Raw genomic sequence first — 15082 nt, 5'->3', positions numbered from 1 at the left:
AAAAGGAATAAACAGTTGAACACTTCCTTTGCAATTGTCCAACCCTAGCTAAAATCGGAGCAGGTTGTCTAGGTAAATACTTTTTCAATTCTCTTACAGAGCTGTCTGGCGTGGGGCTGGGATCAATTCTACGTCACATAAGAGCCAGAAAATGGTTCCGTGAAGGCAAGTAAATGGGGTTTCCGTGCGGCAGAGTGCCTGTAAAGTCTAACCTATTAGCTGAAAGAACATCTTATTCCAAAATACCTAAATATTGAATAAATCAGATTTAATGCTTTGAATTTATTTTTCTTTTTTTTTTATAGATACTCTATAAACTTTTTACACAATAATTTTTGCATGCTTATCCCAAAAGTACTTTTTTTATTATGATGCTTTTCGAGGAAACAAACGATATGGTGCTTCCTGTTCTTAAACCAGATGAAATAGCGTTACGCGAAAAAGTCGAAAGTAAAAAAAAAATTCTTATGGACTCTGAACATTTAATATTTTTACAAACAGTCCGACCAAATGCAAAAGACCGCCATTGTGAAGAGACAATTCATGGTTTTAACGGCTCATACATCTCATCTTGTATGAGACTATTTGACCAAATTCAGCAATGTTAATATAATTTCGCTAGCTTCGTTTTTCATCTGGTACGCCTACGTGTGGCTTTGCTGTGCCAATGTTTTAAGTTGCCACTTCGCGGAAATCATTTTGAGACGCCGGAGGAAATTTCACAGATGATTCTAAACAGGTTCGAAAATATTAATTGGTTAATGTGGATATCTCTTTGAAGTCAATAAAATAACCAGAATGATATTGGCTCTTTTTAATTTCGCTTCTTTTTTAAACCCGGTTGCAAGTAAATTATGTACAAGGGCCTTATCTAATCTAAAAAATTATTCAATCGCAAATCAACCGCGCGATCTATTTAGCATATCTTCAAAAAGGTACAACATAAGGGAAACCAGATGTCGAAGTAATAAATTTACAATATAAGAAATATATTCTTCATACACTTTCCAACGGTCGTAAAACTACATAAGAAGAAGAATGTTAAAATTTATAACCGTCAACCAAACGTTGACATTTTCAATTTTCACACTCTTAATGATTGTTTAACTGAACAAACTGAACGACCTAACACGCACAAAATCACGGAAACCAACTATTCCACAGATTTACCAAGAATGTGGCAATAAATACAAACAAATTGCGTCTTTGTTGGCCTACTAAAATTTTTACAACCCATTTCGTGCTTACCAACACTAAATATTACGGCCACAGCAATTGCCTTCGAATGCATGAATATTTAATGCTGGCATTTGGTTTGATACGAAATTGGAAATACATTAACTGACGATGAAGTTAGAGCAGACGTTGCTTCGGCGAACGCGGTAAGGGGTTGAAACACAGCAATAAAGTAGGTAGTTACATACATACATAGTTCGCAGGATGTCATGGAATCATTTTATGGGCCACTGTTGTGAGGCTGAAAGTGTGAAGCTTTTGGTAAATTATATTAGAACAGCAACAAAAAGCCTTGAATTGTGCAAAAAAAATATTCACTTGCGTTTTGCTTAGATTGAGTCTTATTTCCGTGAAGAAGTGTTGCTTATGAAACACTTTCTCGTAATTGGTACACTTTTAGGTGTAAATATGTGTAAGCAAAGGTACATTTGTTTTCATGAACTTGAAGGTGGTTAAAAGGCGGCTAAAATCAGATGTTGCTTGTAAATGCCTTCAGTGTGCATGATTACTTTGCCAAATATTGTGAAGTAAACGGATTGAGTTAAGTTTTGTACTCACTCGCGGAAGTTTTGCTGACCCTTGAAGAAGCTCAATATGCAATTTATAAAGGGTTTTCCAATAAGAGGTGTTATTTTGATATTCAAAGAAAAATGCTCTTTTGTTTGCTCGGATGTTTATTTCATTATAAAGAGGAAGGTATGCCGTTAATAGGGGAAAACATCAGGCAAATGACCACCTCGACCACGCTTACAGGACAATATCCTCTTCATGAAATTTTCCATAAACGAATTGCAAAGTGTCTGCCCTATGTCCTCGATAGCCTCACGAATTCCATCTTTGATTTCTCAAATCGACCCTGGGCTGTAAGCGTAGACCTTCTCTTTCACGTGGCATCAAAGAAAAAAGTTACAAGATGTTGAATCACAAGACCCCGGTGGCCAATTATAATCAGCTTTGCGAGAGATAACACGGTCGGGAAACTTTTCCCGTAAAGGATCAATGGTTTCGTTGCTTGTGTGGCACGTAGCGCCGTCTTGTTGAAAATAAACGTTGTCCAGAAAATCGTTAATCATCTCTCGATAGCGCAATCCGTTCACCAATAACACCTGTTATCCATGGAAGTTCCAATAGATACCTCGCCGGTCTCTATGCAACTGAAAATGTATGTAGTGTTCTTGAGCGAAAAGAGTCATTACGGGAATACTGACTTGAAAAGAGCGTTACAGGAGTAGTGCGGGAAAGTAACACTCGAATATGCGAAAAAACGTGTAGGCTCTATACAGTCTCTGCTAAAATACGTTTTAAAGTAAAAATGCTGCTTCACAAAATCTTAATTTTTTCATAAAATTTGTATAAGTTTGAACTTCACACACGAAATGGGCTGTCAAGTCGTTTTACGCTCTATTTGGTTTTCGTTGTAAATATTATTCGTAAATTAAATTTACTTTTAATTTATTTGTTGGTGTTTGTAATTCGGATATACATTTGTATCTTTGATGTTCATTTAAATTTTTTCGAAAATATAACTATATAAAATTAAATTTATAATCAACTTTTTATAAAGGGCTTTTCAAAAGTGTTGCCTAGATGTCAATAGTGAATAATTCCGATAATACGGTACAGTTTGATGTTATCTTTGACATTTGTGAAGTGGCCAGGTGCACAATTTTACACTATAGAACAACGCGTTAAAATTATTGAAACTTGTAATAAAAATGATCGATCTTGAAGAACGCAAAATTCGTGACTTTTTTTGGAAATAATCGTCCGAATGAGTCGGCAATTCAAAGGTTGGTGAAAAATGTTCAAGGAACTGGTCCTGTCGAGGATAAAAAAAGGACTGACTGACCAAAAACCGGACGTTCTGTGGAGAATATTGTCGTTAAAGTGCAACAATTAGGCATTCATGAATCGATTGTTTGTAGACGTGCTTATGAAAAACAATTAAGTGAAACCATTTGTCACATATACCTACATAATTGTTAAGAGCCGTAGGTAGGTAGGTAAGTGAAATGGTTGAAGTGCCACTCTCAAATAGGATTAAAGCGCCGTTTTGTTACCATTATGAGACCTCCAAGAGGCAGATATCTACAGCCAGTCAGAGCTGTTGGTATGATAGAGGAGATTGATTGGACTTAGGTTGGTGCTCTGCCACAGGCTGTCGAAGAAAGGAGTGCCCAGTGACCTTAGTCGTCTAGCTGCCAGACCCGAACATTTACAGAGAAAGAGCTCAACAGTCTGCCGCTTGATTGGGTATTAAATGGTAACCCTAGCTTTTCCGCGTGTCTGCCGAGCGTCCAGTGTTACCGGTCACTACACAGCTACGAGTTTGGAAATCGAATGGCGAGGAGTCCAAAGGACTTTCTGAGTTCTTCGTATATTGTATTGGAGCCAAAGAGTTTTCTAAATAGCGCATGAAGAAATGGAGCTCCATCTTTTCTGCGCATTCCTGAGATAATTTGTGCAGTTCCCCTGTCAGGGGGATGTCGATGACCGGGTAGGAGGTCTCTGAGGCCAATTTAGGCGACCTATTCCTTGCAAGCCCATCAGCAATTTCATTTCCCTCTATGTTCCTATGTCCTGGAACAGGAGTTTACTAATTTCGTTCTGCACCATGGCATCGTCAGAGCCTTAATCGCGACTTGACTGTCAGAGAAAATGTTAAGAGCCGTATTCTGAATGAAAACAGGGAAACTTAAAAGAATATAGTGCGAAGGCCCCATTCCCTGAGGGCATGAAAATCGCTGAATGGCCCAGATATCCTCCATTTGTGGTTAACATCAAAACGCACAACACAAATCGGAAGAGGACTTCGGCCAAAACGCCCAATAAAGAGCGTAGACGCTAATTACACTTATATGTATGTACATGCATATGTAGCTATGTATTATATTTAAATGGATTTAAATGCTTTACCAAATTAATTCATAACAAAATGATCCAGAAGGAATCCTCCTGTTGCTTCAAACAAATAATTACAGAACAATTTTATTTACAGAATTTTTTATTTTTATTAATCCCACTGTCTAAGGGTTTGTGTTTTGCGTAGACGAACTATTCACACGAGGTGTAGGCGAACTGGCGGGTCTGCTCCCTGTCTATTTGGCGATGCGTCAGTATGTCCACACTCGCACACACAGCCTTAAATGTGATGGAAACATATCAAATTGAAGATTTCGATAAAATGGGATTTTGGAAAGATTTAATCAAATAATAATAACTTAAACGAAATAGACCACAACGGACTTGCAATGGCAGAACGTCTAAGCTGGCTGCACACTGAAGGGCATGTGCGAGATGGACATGATTGGCGTCGTCTGTATTTTATTGAGAACATTTGCATTTATGGTCATGTGACACAAATAAAAATGCATAGAAAATGAAAGTCCAACTCCGCCGAAAAACACTTCGATGACCCCAGAAGAAATTGTCAGCAGTACGTCTGAGTGCTTGCCCAATAGTAGTCATCAGCACCGCAAGCTTCACCGCAGAAGACAAAGTACTTTTAACAAGATTGACACTATGTACATACGTACATATTTCGAACAAATACGTGAACTTTGCTGGGGAAGAAGAATAAAGAATACAGAAAATGGGAAATTGGAAATGGGAAATATGAGTACATTCTCATCTCAAGCACTGTTGTGGCAAAGTTGTGAGAGTAGCGTCATTGGTTAAATATTCCATGAGTTGCCAATAAAGTCTGCACTATGGCATGTGGCAGATTGGGCAGCAAGAGGACTCATCTGCCTCCGACTAGCAACGATGTGTGCTAGAGAAAGCCTCTATCTATGTATGTGTGTGTCGGTGTGTGTATTCTTTTACGCTTCTTTATTGCTTGTAGTAGTTGTTGTAGTTGCACAAAATGGCCAAGTGTGTATGTTTTGTAGTTGTATGTATTGGTGTGTTTGCGTTATGCGATAAGCAATGAGCAACCTACAACTTCGTGCTTGCTGATTGCCACTTGTCTCATGCCTCATGCCTCATGCCGCATGCCGCATGCCAATTGCTATCCATTTGCCAGGCTCTTTTGTCTTCGCAAAGGTGAAACTAATTTTGTATTCATACCAAGTATCAATTTCGTGTAGCTGCTGCTGTTGATGTTAATGCTGCTGTTGCTGTTATTAACCGAAATAAAAGTAAAGAAATGAAATAAAAATTTCACCAAGCGTTGTTATTGTACTGCTTTAATGTTTTCTTATTGTTGACGCTGCTGCTCTTGCTGCCACTATTGTTCTTATTGTTGTGTGGAAATTGTTATTTTGCATTAAAATTGCATTGCGATTGCTTTGCGTTTTATTGTTGTTATACGTAGTTGTACTTGTTATTGTTTTTATTATGGTCGTTGATGTGAAATCCAATTAGCCACACAGCAGCAATTGTGCATTTACTTATATACATACATATGTATATGTATATATGTGTGTATATATGTATATATGTGTGTATTCATACCTTAATGATGTATATAACGGATGTTCTTTTGAGCTGGTATGGGAATAAGCAAAATTGATTGCTATATTTGCTTTGAAAACAAGTCCTAACAAGACTCTCAAGACTTTAGTACGTCGCGAAAAAGTTAATATTTGGTGTGGTTTACAGGCTGAAAGCACCCAAAACTCATGACGGAGCCCAAATCACTGTCACAGCACAATAATTTTCAACGTTTTCGTTCCACATGTCAACTCCCGTTTAAGGGGGAAACCTGCTTTAGAGGCTTAAAAAATCGTTCTTTTTTTTTTTGCATAATTGTCTTCCCAAACTATCTAAGAATGTGTCCTCAAAATTTCAGAAGTAAATTCAAAATATTTTTGGAGTTACAGAAGAAATTGTGAGCAAACGTCGAGCAGGTATGCGAGCGGATTTTTTATATATAAAAACTTTGACGCGCGATTTCTCGGTTTTTTATTTTTACGATTTTTCCTAATTGGTGGAAAAGATAGGGAAAAAGTTAAACGTCCTATCGAAACGAGATTACTACTGTGGGCAAAAAGTAAGGTGAATTTATTTGTCAAATTTCGCGGGATTAAAATTTCGCTCTAGTTATTTTTTTCATGAGTTGGCAGCACTGTAAGTAACATCTGGGCCAACTTTCATGTGAATGTCATTATCAGTAGTATATTTACGCTTGTGTTTACCAAACGACCAAGAGTGCATTTTTCGATTTTTACAATGTCTGACTTGATTGAGCAGAGAAGTGCCATCAAATTTTGGTTGCGGAATGAAATTTCGGCTGCGGAAATGTTTAGCATGTTGCAGAAGGCATTTGGTGATTCGACCATGTCGCAGAAAAATGTTTATAAGTAGTACAAAGACTTCAAAGAGGGTCGAGAACGTGTTGATGACTTGGAGCGCTCCGGACGACCATCGATGTCAACAGATGACCAACACGTCAATAAAGTGAAGGAGTTAGTGCTCAAAAATCATCGGTTGACTGTTAAAGACCTTACTGATATGATCGGAATATCAGAAGGATCTGTGAAAACCATTTTGAAAGACCATTTGGGCCTACGAAAAGTCAAATCTCGTTTGGTACCGAAAACTCTCAATTTCTTGGAAAAAAGTCGTCGCGTTGATGTGTGTGAAACAATGCTTTCAGACTATCAGGACAAGCTCAAATGCATCATTACGGGAGATGAAACTTGGACTTATGCTTACGACCCTGAAACAACCAACCAATCAAGCGATCATCGTGCTAAAGGCGAGGCCAGACCGAAAATAGCACGTCAAGTCGTTTCAAAATAATGGTCATGATGACAGTTTTTTTCGATTTTCGTGGTGTGGTGCACTATGAACTCCTTCCACCTGGCCATACTGTTAATAAGGAATATTATTTGAGCGTTATGCGTCGTTTACGTGAAGCAATTCGTCTAAAAAGACCAGAATTATGGGCCAACAACTCTTGGTTTTTGCATCACGACAATGCATCGTCTCACACTGCACTCGTTCTTCGTGACCATTTCGCCAAAAATTCCACGCATATCGTTCCGCAACCACCGTATTCGCCTGATTTGGCTCCGTGTGACTTCTGGCTAAAAAACAAACAAAAATATTAAAAAAGCTGAATCGAAGAAGGTGCTGATGGCTATACCGGAAATGGACTATTTGGCATGTTTCGGGGATTGGAAAAATCGTTGGCATAAATGTATTTCATCGAGAGGGGATTATTTTGAAGGGGATGAAATTGATTTACAAGAATAAAAAAAGATTTTTCATTTTACAACCAAATTCACCTTACTTTTTGCCCATAGTAGTACATTGATTGTAATCGGAATTAAATTCTCTTCTAGTTGAACCTAAAACACCTTAAGAAAGTTATGATTAACTCACTTTTTAAACAATCTAAAGTGAATTTGTTTTTCCAAAAAAATGATTTTTTTTTAATTAGCGATAAATTGTTGAATTTCTCACTTTTTGTTTAATTTCCTTGGTTTAACTAGAAGCTATACTATACTAAAATACAATTTTTTTGGGGTTTTTGGTTTCAGGTGAAACACACATGCACACTCGAGGCGCCTCGGCAAAATGGTTGTACCAGGCCTAACATGACATGTATTTTAATGAAAAAAATTTAGGAGATTGTTGAAATATATAGCAATAAATCCTGAAAGTTTCGTTTCAATCGAATATTTCTTTCCTTTCCAAAAAAAAAAACACGAAAAAATCGATTTTTTTAAACCTCTAAAGCAGGCTCCCCCCTTAAAAGGTACTTCGATGACTGGGCATATGTGGATCGTTGGCATATGTGTATTGCTTCGAATGAAGCTTATTTTGAAGGCGACGCAATAAATTTTGATGATTAAACAATTATTTTGCGTTTCATTGAACAATTCCTGGTACTTTTTCGACAGAATGTATATACTTTGTTCTCTTATACCTACTTCCTACCACATTGGTGGTTCTACATAGTTTATCCAAACCAAATGAAATTATTCACCTTGGTGTGGTATTTCACTCTAGATTCGCTTTTCAAATAAATGTAAATTTCAGCATTGCAAAGTCATATTCTGTATTTGCTTTTATTCGACGTTTTAGTTCGGACTTTGTTGATCCATATACTCCAAAGTGGTTATATACCTCTCTAGAGCGTTCGAAACTGGAATACGTCGTCTTTATTTGGAGATCATATTATGGTTTAGTCTGCTCATATTAGTGGACTCAAACGTATCCCGAAAGCTTTTGTGCGTTATGCTTTGTATTCTTCGATGCATTTCACTGATGCACTTCTATCCTCTAAATGTTGGTGCTTGGTCATTTATCCAAAAGAATTAGATATTAGACGAACTTTGGTTTTCGATTTGATAAGTGAGGCGATTGACTCCACATCGTTACTCGAAAAATTAATTTTAATACGCCTCAGCGAAGCTAACGAAATCGTGACATTTTCTGGTCAGCGATGGTCTGAATTAATGATGCCTCCAATGCTCCGATGGCTAGCACTTTGAGCGAACTTCATTCGCTTTCAAACCTTACTGGCGTAGATTTTTCTTACATATAGCACCATTTCAAAGTGTTATTAAATGAATTGCTGAACTAAATTCTACGCATTATTTAATATTCTTTCTCGGTAAACTAAAGAGTGGTTAAATTTCAAGGGCTGATGTTGAATGTAAACCACACCTAAACGTCAAGGTTTTTTCTGCATTTCATTTGACATTTTTCAATTCCAGACTAATTCAATTTGAACCATGGAAAGATACATAATCGAGCAATGCATTAAAGTTATTCAGGCTTATTATGAAAACGGGTGTTCAAATCAAAATGCTCATCGCGCACTTCGTGAAGAAAATCATCTTCAGTGATGAGGCACATTTTCACCTCAACGGATTCGTCAATAAGCAAAATTGCCGCATTTGGGCGAATGATAATCCAAGAGTGATTGCCGGAAAACCAATGCACCCACAAAGAGTGACTGTTTGGTGCGGTTTATGAGACGTATTTTTTCCCGAATTAGAAGATATGGATGTGAACGATATGTGGTTTCAACAGCACGGAGCCACTTGTCACACAGCTAACGAAACAATGGCTCTTTTGCGCGAAAAATTTGATGGCCGAATAATCGCACGTCACGGCGTTGTCAATTGGCCCCCAAGATCATGTGATTTGACACCGTTTGACTTCTTTCTTTGGGATTATTTGAAAGAAAAGGTGTACGTTGATAATTGAGCCATACCCATATTATCATAATAAAGAGAAATGACAATAATTTCTTAAAAAAATCTATTTTATTCAAAATCAACACCGGCCGTTGAAACTTAACCACCCTTTATAAGAAAATAAAGCAAGTAAATAGTAAGTTTAATTTATTTTTGATTGATTATTTAGAGTTGATCTGTCTTGAATAGTCAGTAAGAACTGCTGTAATTTTATATTATTAAATAAATAAATAAATTTACTAAAAGCTTGTAATTTTAAGCATTGACCATTTCAAAAAAATTTCGTGCGTATCTCTTAAAAACACCCGTTTTGAGTTTGTCTGAATACACAAAAAATCAATTCCTACTCATACACTCACATGCATATACATACATATGCGGTACACCATATACTTAATTTATGAACATATTTATTTATGTACGCGTTCAGTTCACAGAAAAGCACAAACCGTTACTAAAATATAGAATGACCTGAGTATTTTTTTATTTTTCGTAGGAGCAGTAAAAAGCGTTCAAACTCATTTAAAATATAAATACTTGAATACATATCTTATGTACATACATATATACATACATATGTGCATATACGACTAGTTGATGCTGTTGGAATAGCTTTTGGTACTGAAAAGGCAAAATATTGTATACTTTTTTCCTTACTCTGAATCTTTAGAGTGCGTGGTTTTCCTTTATAGATTGAGTGAATCGATTAGCATTTTTAGTTCTTACAAAACTTATTCTTTTAAAATATCTGCGTACTATGTGAACTGCATACAAGTGATTAAGAATATATGTATGTATGATATGTATGTGGCGGCCGCCGTAGCCGAATGGGTCGATGAAAGAACAAAATTAAGGAAAACCTATTTCTAATAGGTATATTTATAAGTTCGTGCGGTTTTACAACAGATGGCGTAACTTGATTATTATTCCATCGATCCACATTTCCAAACATTCATTGGAGAGCTACTGTCGTAAGGCACAAACGTCAGTATAAGTTTTTTATTTGAAGCGTAAACAACAATATTTTTACCACACTTGAAAATGTCGAATTTCGTGCCAAATAATGTGTTTTTGCGGGGAATTCTTCTTCATTATTTTAATATGAAGAAAAAAGCAGCCGAAAGTCATCGTATCTTGGTGGAAGTTTATGGTGAGCATGCTCTATCTGAGCGAACGTGCCAGAAGTGGTTTGCACGCTTTAAAAGTGGTGATTTTGGCTTGGAAGACGAAGAACGCGAGGGTGCGCCGCCAAAGTTCATGGATACCGAATTGGAGGAATTGCTCGATCAAGATCCGGCTCAAACGCAAGAAGAGGTTGCAAAAACTTTGGGAGTTGATCAATCAACCATTTCCAAACGTTTAAAAGCCATGGGAATGATCCGAAAGGTAGGCCATTGGGTGCCGTATGAATTGAAGCCAAGAGACGTTGAACGCCGTTTTATGGCATGCGAACAACTGCTTCAACGGCACAAAAGAAAGGGTTTTTTGCATCGAATTGTGACTGGCGATGAAAAGTGGGTCCATTACGACAATCCAAAACGTCGGGCAACGTATGGATACCCTGGCCATGCTTCAACATCGACGTCGGCGCAGAATATTCATGGCCTGAAGGTTATGCTGTGTATCTGGTGGGACCAGCTGGGTGTTGTGTATTATGAGCTACTGACACCGAATGAAACGATTACGGGGGATGTCTACCGACGACAATTGATGCGTTTGAGCCGAGCACTGCGAGAAAAACGGCCGCAATACGCCGATAGACACGACAAAGTTATTTTGCAACATGACAATGCTCGGCCACATGTTGCACAAGTGGTCAAAACATACTTAGAAACGCTCAAATGGGATGTCCTACCCCACCCGCCGTATAGTCCAGACCTTGCGCCATCCGATTACTATCTCTTCCGATCGATGCAACATGGCCTGGCTGACCAGCACTTCCGTAATTACGATGAAGTCAAAAAATGGATCGATTCGTGGATTGCGGCAAAACCGACCGAATTTTTCACAAAGGGAATCCGTGAATTGCCAGAAAGATGGGAAAAAGTAGTAGTAAGCGATGGACAATATTTTGAATATTAAATTTGTAACCATTTTACGTCAATAAAGTTTCAAATTTCGAAAAAAACCGCACGAACTTATTCATAGTCCTATTAATAGCGGTCGCCCCTCGGCAGACAATGGCAAACCTCCAAGTGTATTTCTGCCATGAAAAAACTCCTCATAAAAATATCTGCCGTTTGTTCCCTCCATTTGTGGAACAACATCGAGACGCACACCACAAATAGAAGGAGGTGCTCGGCCAAACACCCAAAACGGGTGTACGCGCCAATTATATATATATATATGTATATAAAACCATTGCTCTTCAGGATAATTTAGGAATATGTATGTAATTCATTTTTAAAATATTTACCGTGGTAATTTAGATAAGTACACAAATATATTTCTTTTGATTACATTACAAAAGGGCAGTTGGAGTTTTTCGTTTAAGTCCCTTCTTATTGAATTTTTCTTCAGCAGGAGACTTCCTCATCGGCGGGTTTATGTGCATCAGAAGTCTGTTTATGTGCATTCCGCTCGCGGTTTGTATTGCTTCGTCAACTGAGTCGATGTTGAAGTCGCGGTGAATGTCAGCATTTGGTATATAATATACCATGGCGCATTGGCTATTGTCTTAAGTATCTTCGACTGGACATGTTGCAGTAGATTGATAGAACACAGAGATAAATTGGATATAGAACCTGTGCCCAAACTTCTTCACCAAATTGGCGGGAACGCCGTTTTGTAGGTTAAGGCTTTATTTTGTAGCGAGATCTTTGCCTGAGGTCTTAGCAGCCAGTACAGTTACCGAAAGCTCTTTTCAATTTAATTTCGTGTCTTATTATATGATCCTTCCAATTTGGAAGTCGATTGTAATGCCTAACTACAAGGTCCGGCACTCGAAGTGTAACCAACTATAGACCGCTCGCTCAACTGATGCACGGGCATCAAATCAGTAATGGATTTCAAACGTAAAAGTGTGATTGCATTATACATATGTATTTGGCTGCAAAATCACAACCATTGATTGTTCGTGAGCTCGAGCACCTTAAAGTAAATACAGTTTTTGTTTTTCGCATCATTACTCGTTACATTGATACTGGTAACATCGCGAAACATCCTGGAGGTGGTCCTCAAAAGGCTGCAACGTCACGTGAAATGGTTCAAAAAGCGAAGAAGCGACTTGAGCGAAATCACCGACGAAGTGCGGGGCAATCAAATGGCGAAAGAACTGAAAATATCTGACCTTAACATCCGCCTCATACTGAAATGATGTCTAAGTCAAGCCTTACAAGATGCAAAAGGCGCATGATCTCACACTAACGCAGCAGCAAGTCAGACTTGAGAGAGCGAAGGAGCTGCTTCAATTTTCGAACATTGAAATGGCGAGAAAAATTTTTAAATTAAGCAATTCGTAAACTCTCAAAACGATAGGATTTATTTGATTGACCGTTCATACGAGAATTTGAGTTATCGATTGGCCCCCAGGAGGCAGCATCTGCCAAAGGTAATGGTTTGGGCCGCTGTAACCGCAAATGGGCACTCTCCAATCATTTTCATCAAGTCTGGCGTCAAGGTAAATGCGAAATATTATCGGAAGGTTGTTTTGAAGCCGCAGACAAAAATTTCAGTAGCAGACCATAGACGATTCAACAGGACTCGGCGCTGAAAAAACCCATTGTCCGCGAGCGGGACAAAATACCTGCAAGTCTCATTCGGCAGCTTGCGATTCATTTCTGGACCGTCTCAAAGCCATAGTCAAGACAAAAGGTGATTCTTAATTTTGTATTATTTTTACACATTTTTTACTTTGAATTTAATAAAAGTAATATTCCAAACATGGAGGATGGTTCCATGTGTAGAAGTCCACGCAAGTGGGGAAAGTTACTGATCGCCATTCACTTGGGAGTGGCCAGGACGATTCTTCTACATATGGTTCAAGCAGCTCACAACGGCCGGGATTAGCCCACGTATCCTCTGGGTAGCTCCCGAACACCCGTTCGGGAGTGAGCTAACGTGAGAAGGCGAAGCATTCCAGGATAGCTGGTTGTGCGCTGGGTTTGGGACCCGCCACTTAAAAATCCCCCCCAATGAAAAGAATTACAAAGCCTCGGATGAGAACTGCCTTTACTGATGACGACCCCTGCAAACGAAATAAGGAATATGATTTGAGGGCATGCACCTGGAATGTCCGGTCCCTTAATGGGGAAGGTGCCTCTGCCCGGCTGGTTGATGTCCTCGTGAGAGTAAAGGCTGACATCACTGCCATCCAAGAGATGCGATGAACGGGGCAAGATAAGAAAACCATAGGACCTTGCGACGTCTACTACAGCTGCCATGTAAAGGAGCGCAAATTCGGTGTCGGATTTGTTGTGGGAGAGAGACTTCGTCGCCAAGTACTGTCGTTCACTCCGGTGGACGAGCGTCTCGCAATAATCCGCATCAAAGCGCGATTTTTTAACATCTCGCTAATTTGCGCCCACGCCCCGACGGAAGAGAAGGACGATGCGACCAAAGATTCCTTCTATGAGCGCTTGGAACGTTCCTATGAGCGCTGCCCCCGCCACGACATAAAAATCGTGCTTGGCGACTTCAACGCCAGGGTGGGCAAGGAGGGAATTTTTGGTCCCACAGTCGGAAAATTCAGCCTGCACAACGAAACATCCGGTAACGGACAGAGGCTGATCGACTTCGCCGGGGCCCGAAACATGGTAGTCTGCAGCTCCAGATTCCAGCATAAAAAGATACACCAAGCTACCTGGCTGTCTCCTGATCGAAAAACGCGAAACCAGATCGATCATGTTGTGATAGATGGAAGACACGCTTCTAGTGTATTAGATGTACGTACGATCCGAGGGCCCAACATCGACTCGGATCATTACCTTGTTGCAGCCAAGCTGCGCACCCGCCTCTGTGCAGCAAAAAACGTGCATCTACCTACGCAAAGAATGTTCGACCTCGAAAAGATGCAATCACAACAGACAGCCAGAAGATTCGCCACTCGACTCTCACTCCTGGTCTCCGAAAGCACTGCCCAACAAATCGGCATGCGCGAGCAATAGAGCAACATTTCTCGTTCCCTACGTACCGCCGCCGACGAAGAAATCGGATTCCGGCGAGCCCGAAAAAACAATTGGTACGACGAGGAATGTCATGCTGCCGCAGAAAGAAAAGATGCCGCCTATAGAGCCACGCTGCGATCGGGCGCAACGCGAGCCATGTGGGATCGCTACAGAGAGCTGAAAAAGGAAGAGAGACGTATTATCCGACAGAAGAAACGAGAGGCCGAAATACGTGAGTGCGAGGAGCTTGAGATGCTGGCCAACAGGAGCAACGCCCGAAAATTTTACCAGAAAGTTCGGCGGCTTACAGAAGGTTTCAAGACCGGGGCGTTTTCCTGTAAGAACAAAGACGGCGAACTGGTGACTGACGTACAGAGCAATCTTAAATTATGGAGGGAACACTTCTCGAACCTGTTAAACGGTGACAGCTGCGCATGTCATAGAGAATGTGAAGATCCCGATACCCCAATCGTTGACGACGGAATTGTCGTTCCGTTACCCGACCATGACGAGGTGAGAATAGCAATATCACGGCTAAAAAACAACAAAGCCGCGGGCGCCGACGGACTGCCGGCTGAGCTATTC

This window comes from Anastrepha ludens, chromosome 2 (assembly GCF_028408465.1).
Source record: "Anastrepha ludens isolate Willacy chromosome 2, idAnaLude1.1, whole genome shotgun sequence".
NCBI classification, from domain to species: Eukaryota; Metazoa; Arthropoda; class Insecta; order Diptera; family Tephritidae; genus Anastrepha; species Anastrepha ludens.
The sequence above is the reverse complement of the archived record's forward strand: the minus strand, read 5'-3'. Positions refer to the sequence as shown.